The sequence below is a fragment of the Phascolarctos cinereus genome, unplaced genomic scaffold (genome assembly GCF_003287225.1).
Source record: "Phascolarctos cinereus isolate Bilbo 61053 unplaced genomic scaffold, phaCin_HiC Scaffold_2;HRSCAF=192, whole genome shotgun sequence".
NCBI classification, from domain to species: Eukaryota; Metazoa; Chordata; class Mammalia; order Diprotodontia; family Phascolarctidae; genus Phascolarctos; species Phascolarctos cinereus.
The window spans coordinates 28087711-28109642 of record NW_027555625.1 but is presented as its reverse complement, the minus strand read 5'-3'; positions in this window follow the sequence as shown (position 1 = coordinate 28109642).

The window sequence follows — 21932 nt, the reverse complement described above, 5'->3', positions numbered from 1 at the left end:
GAATTTAGATACAAAGGACAGAATATATATTTGCTAATAGTGAGGATAGAAAGATCAAGTGAGGAATTTTTTCTCAGAATAAGAGAGACATGGACATGTTTGTCGATTGTAGGAAATAAGTCAAAAGATAAGAAGAAAGTGAAAATAAATTAGAGGGAATAACAGAGGAAGAAAACATGTTGGAGGAGAAGACATGGATTGGAAGAGCTTGATGAAGGAGGAGTTAGCCTTCCTCTATATGTACCCTTGACCTCATTCTATTCTATGTAGCCTCACCAGTGATCTATTTTTGATAGAGTAAAAAGTCTATAAACATTAAATAAGTGCTTACTATTTGTCAGGTACTATACTAAGTACTGTGCTAATTCCAGTGATAGAAATATGAAAAAAAAAATAAAGACAGTTCCTGACTTCAAGCAAATTACAATCTAATGGGGGAAAAAACAACACAGCAAAAGAAAACTGAAAAGAGGGAAAGGGAATTACCTCACGTGAGATCATGGTGGAGAAGTCAAAGAAGTCCAATATCTCCCTCTAATCATCAGGCTCTCTCTATCTGCTGGCTACTTCCTTTCTTCCAATAGACATGCTATGTATTTTCCTTCCATAAAACACCATCATTGAATTCAGCAGCACCAATATTCTTTATATATACTGTTCTTCTTCTTCTTCCCTAAACTCCTTAAGAAAGGTATCTAGACTAGGTGTCTCTATTTCTTCTCCTCTCACTCTGTCTAATTCCTCTGCAATGTGACTTCCGATGCCATTACTCAACTGAAAGAGTTGTCTCTAAATTTACCAATGATCTTTCAAATGGCAAATCTTTTAAATTCCAAATCACATCTTATCAGTCCTCATTCTTCAATTCTCTGGCACTTAAAGTACTTCATGACCTGGCCCCTTTCTACCCTTCTGCACTTTTTCCACTTTACTCCCTTCACTCACTCTCCAATCCATCTACACTGGCCTATTCAAAACTCCTCACACATAACACTCAACCTCTCATTTTCATAAAATTGAACTTCTTTTTTCCCCTTGCAGAAAAATGTTTTCATGCTGTTCCTCCACCTCTTAGTTTCCCCGGATTTCTTCAAGATTTGACTCAAATGCCATCTTTTGTAGGAGGCTTTTCCCGAGCTCAGAGTAACAGTTAGACCTTACTAAGTATGTATATATGAACTCTTATTGGAAGTGCTTCACTCTCATTCTCTTTCCTGATGCTGAAGATGGCAAGGACTTTTTTTGTAGTCATGCAGGTAGTATCAGTTAGAGGCAAAATTAGAGCCCATATCTTCTTGACTTCAAGATAAGCTTCTATCCTTTTATGCCATCCTGCCTATTAACCTTATCAATAATAAATTTACCTTTTTTTAAACTTCTATCATATGCTCCTAATCCTTCCCTTAGAGGTAAAGACAAGTTGTCCAATCCCTCTTCTAAATGTCAAGACCTCAGATACTTAAAGACAGAAATGCATCACTCATAGGTCTTTTCTTCTCTAGGTTAAATATCCCCATTTCCCTCAAAAAGTCATCACATGGCATGCATTTGAAACCTTCCATTATCTGGACAGTCACTAGTTTGTCAGTGTCTCTTCTAAGTATTGCTTACACAACTGAACACAGTGTTCAATATCTGGTCTAAGAAAGTCAGAGTACAACACAAATATGACCTCAGAGTCATGGACTATGATTCCTTCCACATGTCCCAAGATGCAATAGTTTTTTTAAATACATCACAAATTGCTGAATCAATAAATCACTCAACAACCATTTATTATGCAACTAAGAAATGTCAGGCACTGTCCTAGGTACTAGAGATACAAAGACAAAGGATGGAATATTCCCTGCTCTCAAGTTTAAATTCTTTAGGGGAGATAATACATAAAGTGCTTTTGTATGTATGTATGTATGTATGTATGCATGTATGTGTGTGTGCACATACACACATATACATATATATGTATATGTACATATATACACACATATTATGTATATATAGAATAAATAAAAAGAGAAGAAATGAAAATGAATACTTTATAGTTAGGAAAGGAAGACACTAGCAGTTAAAGGGGAAGACAATCAGGAGAAAGTGTCTTGTTGAATGTAGTGCCAAAGCTGCTGCACTCTAAAGTTGTTGTTCTTCCTTCATTTTCAAAGAGGACCAATGATATCAAAGTGTGATGTCTTGACTGGTTTGGGAACTGGATTTAAGTGATGCAGAATTGTGCAAGGCTGTCAGCCTCACTCTTTCTTCCAGAGTCATTAAAGTCTAATGGCAAGACAAAAGTCAGGATGACTGGTGGTGGCTTGGAATACAATTGATGACCTTGGTTTCTTCAATATCTGACCAAGCTCTAAATGTTCCACAGTACCAGCCTCACCTGCCTTAGTAATACTTGGAACAAATTGTTCTTATCCACCTATTTCACTGAAGAAAGTCTTCACATTCTTGGGGTAGACATCCCCACTAACTCTTTGATGGATTTAAGACCAGTTGGCTATTCTCAGCCTGGTTTTGTCCTCAGTTTATGAGCTGAGATGGTTTCACCAGGATGTGGCTCCTGCACATGCTATAGCTCCGTGGAGACACAGATGAGAATTGAATGACAAGTGGACACCAAAGGTGGATGAGCAGCACAGAAAAGGGCCCAGCAAGTCCACATACCAGAGGTGCTATTTCTCCCTGAACACTATCCCATACAGCTCCCTTCTAAAGGTAGAGAGATATTTTACAAGGGACAGGAGAAGAGGGCCATACCCATGAATGGAGATGGCCAATAAAATGGTATTCAGATGAGATATGGGGTGCTTTGCATAAGGATCAGAGATAAGGTCAGTTTGACTGACTTGTAGAGTACAGGAATGTGAGTCATATACTAAAGCTGGAAAGATTGAGATGTCCAAGCACTAGATCTGTCCCCTTCCACCAAATCTTTTTTTTCCTCTCCAACAAACTACTCCTTAGCCATGTCTCTTCCATGTGATTCTTGTGAAGTTAAATTTTAAGCCCAACTCTGGGATTATAATTTAACCCCCCAATAATAATCTCATTTAATTCAGCCTCATGCCTTAGTTTTTTGAGAATTTTATGAATACTATCATTGAGTGTGTTAGCTATTCCTCCCAGTTTTCTGTCAAATTTGTTGAGCATATTATATATGCCTGTATTCAAGTAATTGACACCAGTATGAAGCACGACAGTACCATGCACAAAAGTCCCTGATTTAGTCCACTAAACACCTGCCAGGATGGTATTGAATCATTAGTGATGTGAGGTCAAGAAAGAATTCCTATAATTAGAGCTGTCAAAAAGTGGAATGGCTTACCTCAGGACGTTGTATACCCTCCTTCAGTAGAGATTTTAAGTAGGAGCTAGACAAATGCTTATGAGGAAAAGTGTTGTGAGAACTCATTTGTCTATGAATTGGACTAAGTGGCTGCCAATGCCCTTTCCCATTTCTCTGATTCTGTGACTACTTTTATCTTGCACATCAACCAATTTAGAATGCACATTTTTCTAGTGGCAATTTAAAATTTTCATATCAGTAGAGTCAAAAAAAGTTTATATTTGTGACCAAAAGATGAACAGTAAATTATTTAATAAAATTAGTGATGTTTAGGTCTAGAAAACTATTTGTGAGACTGACATCATAGAGAGAAAGTCCTGGCTGGGATGGATTCTGACACTGATTCAGAAAGATACTTCTCGTATTTTGATGGTTAAAAGCTAGTCTACAGGCATTTTGAAGTACGTGATTGTAAACATAGTGCAGTTTCAGAGCTCTTAAAGTTTAATCATCCCTATGCACACCCATGCCTAATGTCCTTACACAGAAATGAAAACATTTCACAATAAGAGATTGCTGCAAATACAAAGACTTTCAGATAGGAAACCAAATGGCGTAAGTAAACACTGAGGTGCAAATGACCAATGTCATATCCAGAATAACTTTTGAGAGTATATAGGAACTCACAGTAATTTACTGAATGACAAAAAGCATAAAAAAGAAGATTGGATATATTAAATATAAACTTTGCTTTCAGTAACATTTTTCTAAGCACTGGCCCTGATCTAGAATTTTAGTGTTTGAAGAAATGTTGAAGATCATCTAATTAAATTATACCATTTTGCACATAGAGAAATTGAGGCTAGGTTCTGAGTGGAAGTCAGGAAGAAATTTAGGAACCATTTTGGAATTGCTGTGTCAAAAAGACAAGATTCTCATCAAAGGAAGAGGAGAATGGTGAAGACAGTTCAGAGGAAATTTTCTTTGGGAGGTAATTTGTTTTAATTTCTGCACATTTGATTTCCCAAATGGAACTGGGCAGTTTCAGTAATAGTGTACTATTTCGTGACTTGTCTACATGAAAAACCAGCAATATAGACTGAGTACAAAACAATGAAGAGATAATGCACAGTTTATGTTAATCCTGCTGAGCACTAAGTGCCCCCCTAGTGTCTTGGTGGTGTTAATGCAACTCCCTGAACATCTAATTTACCCTCAAGCAGGGACTTAAACCCTCAGAGAACTAGAGCCTGTAGTTCTTTAAGATCCAATTAGCAAATCAAAGAACAAAGGTATTGTCCTCAATTGTAATGTGGCTCCTCTGTTAGACAAGCTTCCTGAAGTCACTGTGAACTCCTGTTAAAACACGGATGCATATTTGGCAAAAGAAATCATTAGACTTTCTCTGTAGAGAAGTAGTGTACAGGCATAAATGTGGTGGCCTGGAGAGTTAGAAGTACATTGGAGTCAATACCATTAAATATTAATCTTGCACTATCTTTCCCCAACTTTGAGGTCTGAACTGTGTATACGAAAGATAGACAAAGCCTATCATACCCATGTTAATCTATGCAGTACATCATAGAATCATGGATTTAGATCTGGAAGGAATCTTCTAGTTCATTTCACAAAATACCCTAATTTTGCAGATAGAGCAATGGATTTGTTTGTAGGAAGACATGGATTCAAATCTCTTCTGCATTAAGTACCTATGTGACCATGGGCAAATCTCTTTAAATTTTAGTTTCCTCATTTATAAAATAAAGCAAATGATACCTATAGTATCTAACTCACAGGTCCCCAAATTTTAAATGAGGTATTGTTTATAAGGTACTTTGTAAAACTATGAGCAACATAGATATGCTATAATCATTTTGAAGCATTTGAGCTGCCTCTCTCATAATTTAATATCAACATTTTTATTTTTGTTCAGTTACTCAGTCATGTCCAACTCTCCATGACTCTATTTGGTTTTTTTTGTAGCAAAGAGGCTAGATTGGCTTTCCATGTTCTTCTCCAACTCAGTTTACAGATGAAGAAACTGAGGTAAACAGGATTAAGCAATTTGCCCAGGGTCACACATCTAGCAAGCGTATGAGGCTAAATTTGAATTCAGGAAGATGAGTCTTCTTGACCACACCATCTACCTGTCTCACATTAACATATTGAGGTTAATTAACAGAACTTTGACTTTGCATGTCTTTTGCCTTGCTTTGCCCTTGGTTCTATGTTCAGAATATGGTGAGGCCCAAAGACATACATTAAAATACAGTCAAAATTTCAGAAGCCACTATAGTGTAAGAAAAAGAAAAATGAGGTGAAAAATTCTGAAAACTGAATTTTTTTTTATTACAGGAAGGTCATTGAATTGGGAAAAACATCCTAGATTTCAAATCCTATATATGCTACTTGCTACCTGAATGGCCTTTGGACAAATAATCTATCTCTATCTATCTATCTATCCACACATACATAACATATACATACATATACACATATATGTATATCTAAAGAGAAAGATAGATATAGATAGATATAATTAGGTCAAGCTTCAGTTCTTCATCTCTAAAATTAGGATTTTGTAATTTTTTAAAATCATTAAATGTTTATTACATGCCATGTGTAGTATAGAAACTCAAAAAATAATAGTAAAAATTGAATGAGGTCTTTTCCTCAAAGAGCTTATACTCTAGGGAGTTATCATGGTACAGTGGAAAGAACATTGTTTCTGGAGTCAGAATACCTAACTTCAAATACTACCTCTGACATACTACCTGTGTGACCTTGGGTGAGTCACCTCAACTCTCTGGGCCTCAGTTTCCCCAATTATACAATGTGGGATTTTAACTAAGTGTTTACAGATGTCTCTTTTACTTCTTGATCTATGAACCTATAATTCTACTCAGTGAGGATTAGGAAGGATAGTCTCTAAGACTTTTCTCCACTCTGGATTGGTATAGATGAGCCTATGTGACCTTGGGAAAGTAATTTTACCACTTAAGGCCCTTTATTTAATATAAAGTGGTGGGATTCAAAGGTATGTACTCTAAGTCCTCTTCCAGCTATAAAATCCCACAAGTCTTTGGCCCATTGCCAGATGAACAAAATACTTCATTGTCTCAGAATGAGCCTCATTTCTTTGGAAAGTGGAATGCTGTAATGTGAGAGTTTATGTAAGACTGGGAAGACTGGAGATCTGAACCATCCCCTGGGTAAATTGGTCTCTTCTGAAAGTATATGGGGAGTAGGAAGCACAGTACATCTGTCTGGTGTAGTAGCATTGTGGGATAGGTCTTTGACTATAGCTTTCTAGTAAAAAAAAAAATCCTTATTTTGCTATCCATGCTATTTCCCAGCCTTCCTCCTTGTATTCTAGGACTCGGTCAGCACTGTGGATTTCCAGCACAACTATATATTAAACATATTTGTACCAGCTATCCTGTCACTTACCATTGAACTAGTCATTCAAATAAATCAACAAATTGGTGATGCTATCTCTTAAGATGGAAAGAATTGTTGACTTTCTTATCATTTATGCCTAAATCAAATGCTTGTATAGTATATTTCAGTGAACTCCCCGCCCCCACAAAAAAAAGAATAAGCTGAAGAATTAAATTCTTTATTATTCATGTGATGAGAGAACCAGCTGCCAATACAAGGGTGCAATCTTCAGCCAACATCTGCAACAATACTGCTCATTTCCTGTGCAGATACTGCTAATCACCAGAAACAGCTTCTGCTCCTGCTGCTCAGAGATTGTTGCATTGGCATTGGTAACCAGGAGCCTCATCTTTCAATGGAGTGAGGACCAAAAGAAGTATTTCCTGCAAGTGGCTCCTGGGGAATAGTTTCATAAAGGAAAGATGAATCAGGCCTGGAACTTTTCTTCAATTCACAGATTTCTAGAGATGGAAGAAACTTTAAGCATCATCTTATTCAATGTTTATTATCCTTTCTTGGGTCATGAGTCCTTCCAACAATTAAATCTTGTGATTAATATTCAACTTTCTATGTAATATTAGTGGTTCTAGCAATGGATAGAGGATTAGCCTGGAATCCAGGAGTCCTGAGTTCTGAATTCTGATTGATACTGACTCTCCACCAAGGACAAGTCATTTAACCATTTAGTGATCTTGGAAACTCTCCAAGACTAAAAATTGGAGGGAAAGTCATGACCTTCATAGAAGGAGTTACTTTATCTGGGAGTTTTCTATAAAAATGAAGTTACAGGTCCAATCTGTGTCTCCCCTTTTGAAAAAATAGAATAACCTTTAGGGTCAAGGGATCTTTCCAATTTATGGCTTAACTTTCTAATAGTGTCATGTGCACAGCCATTTTCTCCCCAACTGGATGATCACTACTTTGAGAGCAAGCATTCATTCCACATAATAGCACAGTTGTTGGCCCAAAGTAGGCAATGAATTTTCTTGCCTATGCAAATGATTCCTCTATCTGTCTGTCTGTCTGTCTATCTATCTATCTATCTATCTATCTATCTATCTATCTATCTATCTATGTATCCATCCATTCATACACTTATCATCTATATATAGATATCTGTATATCTATAAATATTAATCTATAGTCATGTCTATCTCTATCTAACTACAAATGGATAGATACAGATAAATAGATAGATTCATATCCCTACCCTCATTTCTGAGATCCAGTTTCATATCCCAACTTACCCTTGACCATATTGAACTAGATGTCCCATAGACATCTCCAAGTCAACATAACTCATATAGAATTATTCCTATAGAGGGCCAAATCCCAGGCATTAAGGCTTTCAAACTCAGTGTCTTCCTTGACTCTTCACTAATATTCACACTTCATATTCAATTTGTTACCAAATCTTGTTATTTCTCCTTTATACTCTCAAATCCTCCCCACTCCACTAACATATGCACACACACACACACGTGTGTGTGTATGTAAATATGTATGTGTGTGTGGGGGGTATAATTTTTAAATCATACCAGCACCTCCTTGGTAGTGGTCTTCATCATCTCCTGTTTGGATTATTATGGAAGTATTCTGGTTAGTCAACTTCCTATCTTTCTCCTCTCCAAGACATTTTCTCTTCAGCTACCAGTGACTTACCCATATACTGGAGTGGCTCCCTTTTACCTCTGGGATCAAATATATGAGTCTCTTTAGCTTTTAAAACCCTTTGAGTCCTTGCCTTCTTATATTTCCAGTTTCCATCTTCATTATTATCTTCCACATATGCTATTCTTCTCAGACTTGCGATTCCTCACACATGGCAATCGATTTCCTAATTCTAATCCTTTTCACAGGAAAAAAAATATCATACCTGTGTAATAGTCATTACTCTGTCACTACAACCTAAAGGCCAGGTGTGTTACATTTCACCCCTCCTATAGCATTGTTTAGCACCATCTCTATCATTGTCTCAATCCCTTTCCCTCAATTACCGTGTTTCTTCAATTTTAGGGGCCCAACCTCCCCAGTTCCATGAACTACTAAGCAATTAGATTAGATTTCGCAAGGCAGTATTTGCTTCAAAACTATACCACAAACAGTCATATATCGCTCCAAATAACCAGGGGCTGAACCCCTTACATCAGTCTTAGTCTCTGGAGAGTAGAGAAGAGAAAGGAATAAAAATGTATTAAGTACCTAAGTACAATTGGCTAGACACCATTCTAGGTACTTAATAAATATTAGCTCATTTGATCTTCACAACAGCCCTGGACGTTTTCTGTTTGTTTGTTTGTTTGTTTTTGCAGTTAAAGACATTGAGACTGACTTGCCCAGAGTTACACAGTTAATAAGAGTCTGATGCTTGATTTGAACTCAAGTCTTCCTGACTTTAGTCTCAGCTCTCTACATATGAAGCCATCAGTTTCCTCAATATTATCTCATTTGATATTTGCAAAAAACTTGGAGGTAGATGCTATTATTATCTTCATTTTACAGTTGATGAAACTGAGGCAAAAAGAGGTTAAATGACTTGCCTAAGGTCATAAAGCTCGTACGCATCTGAGACAGGATTTTAACTGAGTTCTTCCTGACTCCAGGCCCAGCTTAGTCCAGATCTCATGTAGTATCAGTCCCACAAAGTTCCAAGACTTCCCACTCTACCCTAGATGGGTGACCCTGCTGGGCTTCCCTGTTGGGTTGATAGCAATATCCAGATTAGAATCCTGCCTCTAAAGTAAATATGTCTTTAGTTCCTGGATCTGGAAATGTCCTAGAAAAACCTAAACAGCCCAAAAGCCCCAAGCCTATTTATCAGGGTCACAGAGCCAATAGGGACAGAAAGCATCCTTTCCCTTTAGCTAGCTTAGTTCATGTTACAAATGCTGTGGGAGAATAAGCTCCTCGTTCCTGGATGCCATAGGAAAGAGAGCAAATATTCCCTTGTCTGGTAATTTTCAAGATGTAGGCCTTTTACAGCCACACACCCAACAGAAAGAGGCTGCTGCAATCCAAATTGTGTGAGATAGCCAATGGCTTCCCCTAGAAGCAGGTCCCAGGGGCAGCCGCCACATAGGTATCTCTATCTTAGACACTCTGGGCGTGTGCCAAAGCTGCATCACACCTGGAATACTTTCCCTCCTCACTATCCCTTGTCTTTTCTGGCCTCCTTCAAGTATCAATCAAGTCCCAACTTCTGCAAGAGGCCTTTCCTGGTTGTCTCCCCTACCCCACAGTGCCATTTCTCTGGGATTATAACACCTTTACACTGTGTGTGTTTATGTATGTATATACATGGTTATTTGCATGTTCTCTCCCCCATTAGAATGTGAGTCCCTTGTGGCCAAGAACAGTTGTTTTTGCCTTAAAAAAATCACAGTCCCTTATGCATAATAAGGGCTTAATAAATTTTTGTTGACTGACTAAATACATAGTGTATCCTTTCACATTGCCACTGAGATAATATTGGGGTTTGAGCTGAATCATCAGGTGTATTTCTCCTCGTCATATAAATTAAGGTAAGCTCAAAAGGTATAACGAGCTGTACAAAGATGAACGTCTTGATAAAAATCACAAGAAAGGTGCTAGGTGAGGTGAAGGAGTGCCCTCACATCAGATGTCCTAAAGGGCTAGAATTCATTTTCAAAATAAAGATCTCATGCGTTACAACTTTAAGTGTTATCACACATCTCAAGTCTGTGGTTCTTGTGTTCTTTAGTTAGAACTGAAAACTTCAGACTTGACCTTATGAAGTATTGCAGGTTTGTCCACATGTCGAAATGCCAGGTAGAGATATGTAAGTTCAGTCAACAAATAGGATCACAGACCTACTGTGTGCAGCAACTATGCTGGGTCATAGGGAGGGAAAGAAAGAAAATCTATTAGATGCTAAATACGAAGCACTTCACAATGATTTCAGTATAAAATAATCAAGTCTTGAAAACTGATTACTGAATTCAATTCACATGAAATTTTAGAGCTAAAAGGGCACTTAGAATCCAATTACCCCCGGTCAGTCAAAAGGAATTCATTAAGTATTTCCTCTCTACCAGATTGTTCTCAGCACTGAGGAAGAAAGGAAAGGTAAAAATATGGCTCCTGTCTTCAAGGAGTTTACATTCTAATAGGGGAAAACAGCATTCAAACAATTGTACACACCAATATCATTGTTTGTCCTTTGTTTTGAAAAGGACCAATAACCTAATGGTGTGATGTCTTGACTTGCTTGTGAATTGGATTTACGTGAGGTGCAGTTGCCCAAAGTCTTCAGCCTCACTCTCTCTTCCAGAATCATACAAGTCCAGTAGCAAGACAAATGTCAAGATGCCTGGCGATGGCCTGAGATGCAGTGGATGACCTTCACATCTCCAACATCTGACCGGGCTCGAAGCTTCCCAGGGCCTGCTTCAGCTGCCTTCATGACCATTAGAAGAAATTGTTGTCATTGTCCCATTCCTGGGGGTAAATCTTCGCATGCTTGTAGTAAACATTCCCTAACTTGCCCACAGGTTTGAGGCCCATCAGTTACCCTCAGCCTGGTTTAACCAGTCTGCTGAGATGGTTTTACTGGGGTGTGTCTGTTTCAATGCTACACCTTCTCAGAGCCACAGGTGAATATCGGGTGAAAATAGACACAAAGGGGATGAGCAGCCCTGAAAAGGGCTTGATAAGCCCTCACACCAGAGATATTCATCCTTCTGGACATCCCATACACCTCAACAGATACAAAAAGTACAAATGGAAAGTAATCTCAGAGGGATTATATTAGCTCTGTTTAGAAAGTGTGGGGCAGTAGAAACTAATCAGGAAAATTCTCCTGGAAAAAGTAGAATTTAGACTGAATTGTTAAAGAAGCCGAGAAGCAGAGATGAGAAAGAATAATAGAATCATAGGAAATGGTCAGAGAAAATCATGGAGTCAGTAGATTGATTGATATGCACAAGGAGCAGCAAAGCAAGAATCACTGGATTGTTGATACTATTGAGAGGGGAGTAAGAATATGGAATACAGGTGAGGTCAGAGATACGTGGAGTTTGTTAAGAAACACATTCAGAATAAAATAAATTTAGAATAAGGCTTTGGTGAAGATGGCAGATATAGACCAGCAGAAGGGAGGGTGAAAAAGAGCTTGGGTAGGAGGAATATAGAAATAATCTCAGGATCTAGAGAGACTAACATGAATAATAGACACTAGATGAATTTTTGAATGTAAAGTACTCATAAAATACTTAGAGAAATCCTAGCTACACAGAAAGGACTTTGAGTGCAGAGGCAACGTATTGTATTTCTTTATTTTTCTCATCCATTCAGGAGAAAGACTGGATGCCCACTAGAAACCATCATCATCTCCACCCACCAAAATGCTGCTGAGGATCCAGTCAGATTTAGCTGTGTCTTTGCCCCCCCCCCCCCCCGCTTTTGCTTCTCTGGGTCTAGCTTTTTGCTGTCATTTTTGTGGCTGTGCCTAGGCTATTACTGACTTTATTAACATGGAAATTCCAAAAGGAACTAGGCCTTCTTCTTTCTGTTCCAGTAATGAATACAGAGTATTTTCTACACTTCTTCAGGGTTATGGACCTGGAACTTTTCTTAAACATCCAATTGCCTTTCAATCAAGCTTCAGTATCTGTAGTTCCCTTGCCACCTTTCCTGCTACTCTCATGATGAGGGTTCCAGGCTTGAGAAACGAAGAACAGGAATTGGATCCTTTTGTTTGATCCCAGACCATTTAATTTTACTTTATCATAGTTCCATAGACTACACTGCTGGGAGCTGTGTAGGCAGGACATTCTACAGACCTAGCAACCTTGCAGGAAAGCATAAATGAGAGGGCACAGAACTCAAAAGGGCATACTGTATTAGTACATGACAGATAAAATTCTCTTCTCTTCTCTTCTCTTCTCTTCTCTTCTCTTCTCTTCTCTTCTCTTCTCTTCTCTTCTCTTCTCTTCTCTTCTCTTCTCTTCTCTTCTCTTCCCTTCCCTTCCCTTCTCTTTTCTTCTCTTCTCTTCTCTTTCCTTTGCTTCCCTTCGCTCCCCTTCCCTTTCCTTTCCTCCTCCTCCTCCTCCTCCTCCTTCTTCTTCTTCTTCTTCTTCTTCTTCTTCTTCTTCTTCTTCTCTCTCTCTCTCTCTCTCTCTCCATATATGTGTATACACATGTATACATGCACATAAAATTCATACACACATACTCATTCACACACATATGTGGAGAGATAGAATGTTATGAGAGAGAAAGCGAGAGAGAGAGAGAGAGAGAGAGAGAGAGAGAGAGAGAGAGAGAGAGAGAGAGAGAGTGAAATTAAAAGGATTGATCATTGGGGCATGTTACAAGTCCAACAAAAACACATAAAAAGAGTCTTATGGCATCCCACGTACAGAACTGGAAGGGGTTTCAGAGGTCATCTGGTCCAACTCCCTCAATTTACAGATGTAGAAACTATAGCAAATGGAAATTGAGCAACTTACTGAAGAATTCACAATTAGTTAAGTGTCAACTCATGTCCTCTGGTGGCAGAATAATGTCCTTTCCTCAACAAGATACTGTGTTTTCAAAAGGGAAATGAAATGGAAAAACAAAGAATATCTAAGGACCACCAGTAAGTGGCCAACAGAGAGAAGTAGGACAGTCAGTTAGAAGCCATTCTACCCAATTGAAGAAAGATAAGTTCAATCGGCCAGGGTTAGGAGCCTCACCTTACATGCCAGAAGAAATAGAGTTTGAGGGAAATCTGAGTCTTTTAATCCCAAGTACTGCTTCTGTTGTATCGAGCATATTATATCAAAAAGAGCCCTAGAGTTGGAGCCAGAAAGAAGGTTAAAATCCTGCTCAGAACATCTGTAAGATATATTACTCCATATAAGTCACTTAACTGCTCTCAGCCTCAGTTTACACATCCATATAAAACAAGGTTACTAATAGCATTTCATAGGGCTGCTATGAAAATCAGTCACTCAAATAAACATTTATTAAGTACCTACCATGAGTCAGGCATTATGGTAAGCACTGAGGAGAAAGAAAGAAAGAAAGAAAGAAAGAAAGAAAGAAAGAAAGAAAGAAAGAAAGAAAGAGAGAAAGAAAGAAAGAGAGAAAGAAAGAAAGAGAGAAAGAAAGAGAGAGAGAAAGAAAGAAAGAAAGAAAGAAAGAAAGAAAGAAAGAAAGAAAGAAAGAAAGAAAGAAAGAAAAAGAAAGAAAGAAAGAAAGAAAGAAAGAAAGAAAGAAAGAAAGAAAGAAAGAAAGAAAGAAAGAAAGAAAGAAAGAAGGGAAGGAAGGAAGGAAGGAAGGAAGGAAGGAAGGAAGGAAGGAAGGAAGGAAGGAAGGAAGGAAGGAAGGAAGGAAGGAAGAGAAAAGAAATGAAGAGAGAAACTAGTGTTTTTCAGTCTGTATTTAGATGCCAATGTTTCTTTCTCTAGAGGAAGATAGTTTTTTTCATCATGAGTCCTTTAAGGTTAGCTTGTATCATTGTATTGATGGGAATAGCTAAATCATTCACAGTTGTTTATCATGCAATGTTGGCGCTACTGTGCACAATGTTCTGTTTCTTCTCACTTCACTCTGCATCAATTTGGGTGAGTTTTCTAGTTTTTTTCCTAAAATCATCCTGCTTGTTATTTCTTATAGCACAATAACATTCGATTACAATGATACGCCACAACTTGTTCAGTCATTCCCCGGTTAGTAGGCATCCCCTTAATTTCCAATTCTTAGCCACCACAAAAAGAGCTGCTAAAAATATTTTTTGTACAAACAGGTTATTTTCTCTTTTGTAAATCTCTTTAGTACATAGACTTAGTAGTGCTATAGCTGGTTCAAAGGGTTATTAAAGGTTGTGTAGCCCTTTGGGATTAGCTCCAAATTGCTCTCCAGAATGGTTAGATTAATTCACAACTGTATCAACGATGCAGTAGTGTCCCAGTTTTTCCATATCCCCTCCAACATTCCTAAGACGTATTTGTCTGGCTGGAATGGAGTAGGGCAAACACGGATTCCTTTAACCAGCCATTCATCGTTCCAAACAGCTTAAGGAAAACAAACACCAAAACAACAACAACAACAACAACAACAACCTGGGTGTCTGGCAATATACAATGTTGCTAATGTTGTTTGAGTAAGCCCATTCCATCAACATCGCAACGTGTTTGAAAGCCAGACATGTAACGTGGGACCAAATGGGCTATGTGCCAGAGTAAGCCATTAATATTAAATCCTAAACATGGTTCAATGAAGAGGGCTTATATCAATGAATATATTCCTTGAAATGGAGAAAATTCTTCATCACAATTAGAGGAGTGAGAGTAGTGAATGGGAAGTCTTTTGTGAAGCTCAAAGCATTAAGTGATTGTCAAATATAATTTCATCAGGCTGAATATTTTTCTGTTTATCTTACCTAGGGGGAAAAACCACAGCTTTTAAAGTTTCCTTTCCTTTTCTCTAACGCATTTAGGTTGGTATCAATTCATTTTACATCTTTGCAATAGAATGTAAGCTTTTTGAGGGCAAAGGCTGTTTATTTTTTTTCTTTGTTTCCTCAGGACCTAGCGTAGTGCCATGTACATAATGCTTGTTGAATTGATTTGAATTGAAATGGACTTTAGCTGTGAGTAGTAAAGTGTGTGTGTGGTTCAATTCCCAGCCTTGATTATCAAAGTCCAGAAAACTGATATAATTAATATGATAAGAGCCCAGAGGGCTCCACAAAGTTTACTTGTGTTGGCAGAAGGGGTTTCCCTACCTGAGAGTTTCTTACATAATGAAATCACATCTGGTTAATATCTTAATCCAATTTCATAACTAGTGTATGTCAGAAGTGGGACTTGAAACCACTCCTTACTATCAAGGACAGCCCTCTATTCACTATTCCCTCCTGCTTCTATTGTGATGGACTTTCACTGTTATTGAGCCATGTCCAACTCATTGTGACCCCATTTGGGGTTTTCTTGGCAAAGATAACTAGAGTGGTTTGTCATTCCCTTCTCTAGCTCATTTTACAGATATGGAAACTGAGGCAGAAAGGTAAGTGACTTGTCCAGAGTCACACAGCTAGTATGTGTCTGAGGCCAGATTTGAGCTCAGGTCGTCTTGACTCCAGGCCTGGCACTCTATTCATTGTGCTACTCAGCTACACCTTTAATAAGTGCAAACTCAATTTTCACTTAATAAATGAACAGCAGAATAAATAAATGAATGAAATTTCCAATGAAGGATGGCTAAGAATTAATTCTATCTTTTGTGACATCAGTCAAAGGATGGGACACAGATGAAGTTTAGTGTACAAAACTGTACATATATGTCTTAATTATTCCCATTTACCACCATTATTAAAAAAATGTTATCTCACATATATAAGTGGCATTTATTGACTCACTATTGGCATAGTATGCATTTTAAGTTGTTTCTACAGCATAGTAGAAAAGCTGCATCTGTTCATTTAAAATCCCTGACCCCAGCCCCCTCTGGACAATTGATTGAATTACAGAGGATATGAGCAAGGTTAGGTGTGTAGTTTCAGTTATAGAACAATTGGAAGCTAAATGGGGCCAAGAAACCATGACCTTGACTTCAGAAGATGATGCTTTACCTCACTAAGCTGACTATGCAGGGCATTCATCTCATAGGCAACTGGGCAAATCCTCTTGGGGATTCCAATTCTGATTTTGCAAAAGCCTTCTTGCCCATCCAAAGTGGGTTTAATGATCAGAAGTGAGTGTGCCCAGTTCATCTCATTAAAACCATTATCTTGGACAACACAAAATAATATTCCTTCTCTAAATCAATTGAGACTTTAGTAGACAATAACCACCTTTAAGAGTTAACCTCAGAGAAGTATAAGCCCTACTTCTATCACAGTGTCATCCTGCGCAGATAAAAACTGAGAGGCCCTGGCATGAAGGAAATACTTGCAAAGCACTTTGTGGTCTCTGGGTGGTGGGGCCTGGAGGAGAATGGAAAATTATCATTGATTCTGCACAGAAACCTACCTCCCTCTGTTCTTTGAAACCAGCTCCAGATCTCCTGGGAGAAACAAAATACTTTCAGTTTCTTAATCAATGCAGGCAAACTTTTCACCTGGCTATCATTGGAATGCCTGACCTGTCTTTATCAAATGAGATATTTTGCTTAGGTGAATAAAAATACCTGAAGGATTTAAATAGACCATTAAATTAGTTTCACCTGCTTTGCTCAATGCCATGGGAGTCCTGGAGAAATGAGAGTTATAAAGTGAAAGATGGGCTTATTTCTGCTTTTTTTCAAGGGCTCTATACCTAGAGGGCATTCTCATGATTCATCCCAGTAAGTTAACTCTGTACTTTATTAATCAGCATTCAGGTTCTGTAACAAAGAGGGACTAGAAACTAATGGGGAAGTGTTACTTCTATAACAACAACAACAGCAATAATCAATAATAACAATAATTAGCAATTAGGTAGTAATTTAAGGTTGATAAAACACTTTGTAAATATCATCTCATTATCTCATCATTAATATTCACAAAAACTGTGAGGTGATTACTAATATTATTATCATTTTACAGATGAGGAAACTGAGTCTGAGAAAGGTTAATGACTTGCTTATAGTCCTATAGCTATATATAGCTAGCAAATGTCTGAGACAGAATCTGAACTCCGGTCTTGCTGACTCTATTCCTGGAACTGTATTCATTAAAACGCCAACCCACCTCTTTACCCTTGTGTGTCACCCTTGAAAAATGAATGAAATTCAGTTAGCAAGTATTAAACTAAGCTGCTACCATGTTACAGGAATTGTGTCATCTGATGTTAAGGATTCAAATTTAAAAAAACAAGTTCCCGTTCTTACAAGTAACTTCTACTAAGTAGGAAAAAAAAAACATGTACACAGATAAATAAATAAATGATGAATAAATGAATACAAAATGTATGCAAAGTATGGGAGAGCTTATTATCTGAGCTGGGGGAGGGGAAGAATAAGAATAGACCAGTTAGAGAAAATAACATGAAATTATTCTTGTTTGTGGAAGAGAGAGAGAGAGTTCCAATAGATGTCAAGATTATTACCCCACCACCACTACCACATTGCTACCCTTTCGTGTGTCTATCACACACTTATGTAAATTTCTCAGATCCAGCACACTGATAAATATAACAACAACCACATAACAACAAAAAGATCAGTGATGGAGGGCCCTAGAAAAAATATCAATGCATTATTGGTAAAGCTGTGAATTACTCAAGCCATTTTAGAAACCCATGTAGATCCCTGCTCCCCCCAAAGCACTAAATCCTGCATTTCCTTTGACCTAAAGATACCACTATTAATCCTAGACTGAAAAGAGAACAAAGAAGGAAGTAAAGGACCTATATGTACCAAAATATTTTAGCTATGTTATAGCATAAAACTAGAAATTAAGAGGATGCCCATAAATTGAGGAATGATGAACAAATTATGGTATGAGTTTAATGTAATATTATTGCATTGTAAGAAATGATGGAAGAAACAATTCAAAAGAAACCTAAGGATAAACTAATGCAGAATAAAATGAGCAAAACCTGTAGAACAACTTACAATAATAACAACATTGTGAAGAAAAATATCTTTGAAAGTCTTAAGAACACTGATCAATGTGATGGTCAATTATGATTCTAGAGAACTGATGATGAAACGTGCTACTGACTTCCTGCTAATGAAGTCATGGGCTCAAAGCTAGAAATATAAAATGAGAGATATGTGTGTGTGTGTGTGTGTGTGTGTGTGTGAGAGAGAGAGAGAGAGAGAGAGAGAGAGAGAGAGAGAGAGAGAGAGATGGGCAGATGGATGGATAGATTAAACAGATATTGGTAATATACAAATTATATAAACATAAATATACTCTTTCAACCCAGCAAATAGGCTGTACAAAGATTATTTTATGTTCAAAATAAATGGTGTCAGTTATTATGGCAAGTTCCCATGTAAGGGGGAACAAGGTAACATAATACTGATTTAGCTATTGGAACTTGCATGAGATCAGCCATGAGGTATGAGGTCTAACACAAGGCTTGAGATCAGATACAGGGATGATATCAGACAAAAGGCCACAGGTCAGACACAATACCTAAGACTAGAGCAAAAGTTTTCTGGATAAATCTGCGGAGATGAGGCACAAACAAAGCTAAAAGCTTAAGGACAAAAAACGAGATCAGGCACAAAGCTTGAGGTCAGATGCAAAATGGGAAATCAGATATCAGGTGAAAAAATCAAAACCAAAGTGTGAAGGCATACAAGTACACAACAAAATGATTTTTGTGTTGTCAATCTTTATCGTCAAACAATAGCTACATTGTATTTCCCCTGAAAATTAATGAAGTAGTTTTTTTAGTTCAAGTATCAAATTCATTTGTCATTTGGCCAATGTCAAAGTCAAGTTAAATAAATTTGTATTAAGCACCCTCAAGTGACTAGCAATGTGCTAAATAGAAATAAAAATAAAAAAGAGCAATGGATTCTAGTTTTCTTTAACAGTATAGTTTATATTTGTAATTTATAATTGGTATATTTGTAATATGTGTGTGTGTACCAGATTTATAATTTCAGAGACTGGGAATTTCTGTGGCAGAAACTTATTCTAGAAAAAACAAACAAACAAACAAAAAAAAAACCCTGTAAGGTAGTTGCTATTATTATCTTCATTTAACAGTTAAGGAAACTGAGGCAGAAACAGGTTAAGTGACTAGCCCAGCTAGTAAGAGTCTGAGGCTGGATTTGAATTCATATCTTCCTGACTCATTAATCAATGAATGGTAGAGTTGTAAAGGACCCAAGTTATCATCTAATATAATCCCTTCATTTTATGATTGAGAAGATGGAGGCTTCACTTGAGGTGATGGCTACTCATCTTATCGCCATGTAATAAGTCATTTTACACCCATGTTCTTGCTTCCAAAGCACATTGAATCAAATTCACATCACCTGATTCAAAGTAGAGGACTGAAGTCTGTCCATTTTACATCTGTCTTGAACACAAACGAACAAATAAACTGAGCTGTGTAGTTTAACAGAACCTATATTATTTTTTGGTCGCTTCTGATCAAAATATTTGGTTGTATTGTGAATAGGATCTCAACTATTGCTCCTTAATTACCCTGTTTGATAATCGGCTTTTCAATCCAGCATTTAAGCCCTCAGCCAGAATTCATTGCATTAAGTAAATCATTAGCTCTCTCCCTCCTTTCCACCACACTCTCCTTTTGTGCATGGAATAGACTAAGGTATAGCATTCCTTAGTCTCCAGTCTGCTTAATAGCTTCTGAAATTTCTCAGTTTGCAGGTAGTTTCTCTCTCTCCTCTATTCCGTATATGCTCATCAGTGGCTGGAATTGGGCAAAACTGTGAAGTCCCTGAATTTAGTTTTGAGAAACTCTGACCCTCCCTTTGTTTGTCCTTTCTCCTTGTATTAAGTAGCATTTTCCCTAGGAGTACTAAGATGTAGCAGAGTCATTGTGTGTGTGTGTGTGTGTGTGTGTGTGTGTGTGTGTGTGTGTGTGTGTTCCTGCCAAAGGTGGAAAGACATCTGACAAATTCTGTCCTCCTAAGACCTTCAGGACTTAGTAGAGATACTCCCATCTCATAAATCTAGAAGTAGAAGAGGCTTCGGAGGCCATCTCCCTCCTTTTACAGATAAGGAAACTGATCAAAGACGTTGAGTACCTTGCGTGGAATCACACACAGGTAGTAAGTGGCAAAACCAGCATTCAAACTTCTGCCTGGTTCAGTGATATTTGCCTGCACTTTCTCCTCTGCCCAAAAATTTGCATTTGAAAAGGTGTCACCTGGAGGGGAAAATCAATCAAATAATCAATTGGGTTTTAGAAGAGGAAAGTACCTTAACCAGCATCTAACTCATCTCTCTGTGAAGGGCCTTAAATGGTAGGTAGAGGAGTCCTTATTTGATCCTAGGGGGAACAGGGAACTGAAGGAACACTGACTTCTTGTTGGCAATCTCCTCCACAGACCCGGTGACTGCCTTGCTGCCCAAAGCAGAACCCAGGTCCTGAAGTAACTTCTACCCTAGGCCTCTGGTCTACTTGTTGGTTACTGTCTCTAGAAGAGCACCTCTGACTCTAAAATGAGAAGACTGAGGTTCAAGTCCCACCCCTGAAACTGATCATTTATGTCACCTTGAGCAAGTCACTTCAACTCTGTAGGCCTCAGTTCCCTTATATGTAAGATTTAGTGGTTGGACTCACTAACCTCGAAAGTCCCTTCCAACTCTAAATCTCTGATTCTATGAATGGGTCGGGGACATGATCAGATCAATTATTTGAGAAAATCTCCTTCCCAATGGAGTATAAACTGGGAAGAGACCTGAAATGAGGATAATGAAGACACTATCACAAGAATTCAAGTGATAAGTACATGAGAGCCCAAAATAGAGAGTGTGTAACTGAATAGAATGGAAGAGATGTTTTGGAGGTAGAAAAGAAAAGGTTGAAAATAAAAGATTTGACACGTGTTTGGATATGTAGGGAGAATGAGAGCTGTCTTTTTTTTTGTCCTTTTTTTCATGAATCTCTGTGACAACCCTAGTCCAAATTCTCTTTGCAACTAAATTAAACTAAAAGAAATGTAGAGACTATCCCATTCAAAGGTTTCATTTTACCATGAAGTAAAGACTATAAAAGGATGAGAAAGGGGAAAACTGTGTGTGTATATGTGTATGTATATATGTATATACATATATACATATATAATATACACATGCACATGTATATACATATGTACACATATACAAATAGGTGTTTATATATGTATGTATATATTCACACGTTTACACATCTTTATACACATATGTATATATATGCACATATATAGAGATATAAAGCTGTGTGATAGTGACTATAGCTATAATGTAGTTAGAAGAAAAGAGCTGAGACACTTAAGAATGCAAAAGAGATAAAAATGCAATGAAGTCATCAGTGCTAAAACCCTTGGCTTTGAATGTTAATACTCAAATAAATAACACTGAGACAACAGTGAAGCAACTAGCATTCTTAAGCCAAGGTGGCAAATTGGAACTTATAGATATTGATAACATTTAGTGGAATGAAACCTAAGACTAGAAAATGGTCCTAAATAGATATGAATTATTGAAAAGAAATGGGTTGGGTAAAATAGAAACTTAGCCTTGTATATTAAGGATAGTGATTGGACCTAGGTTTTCATTAGCATGAGGAGCTCTACCAAT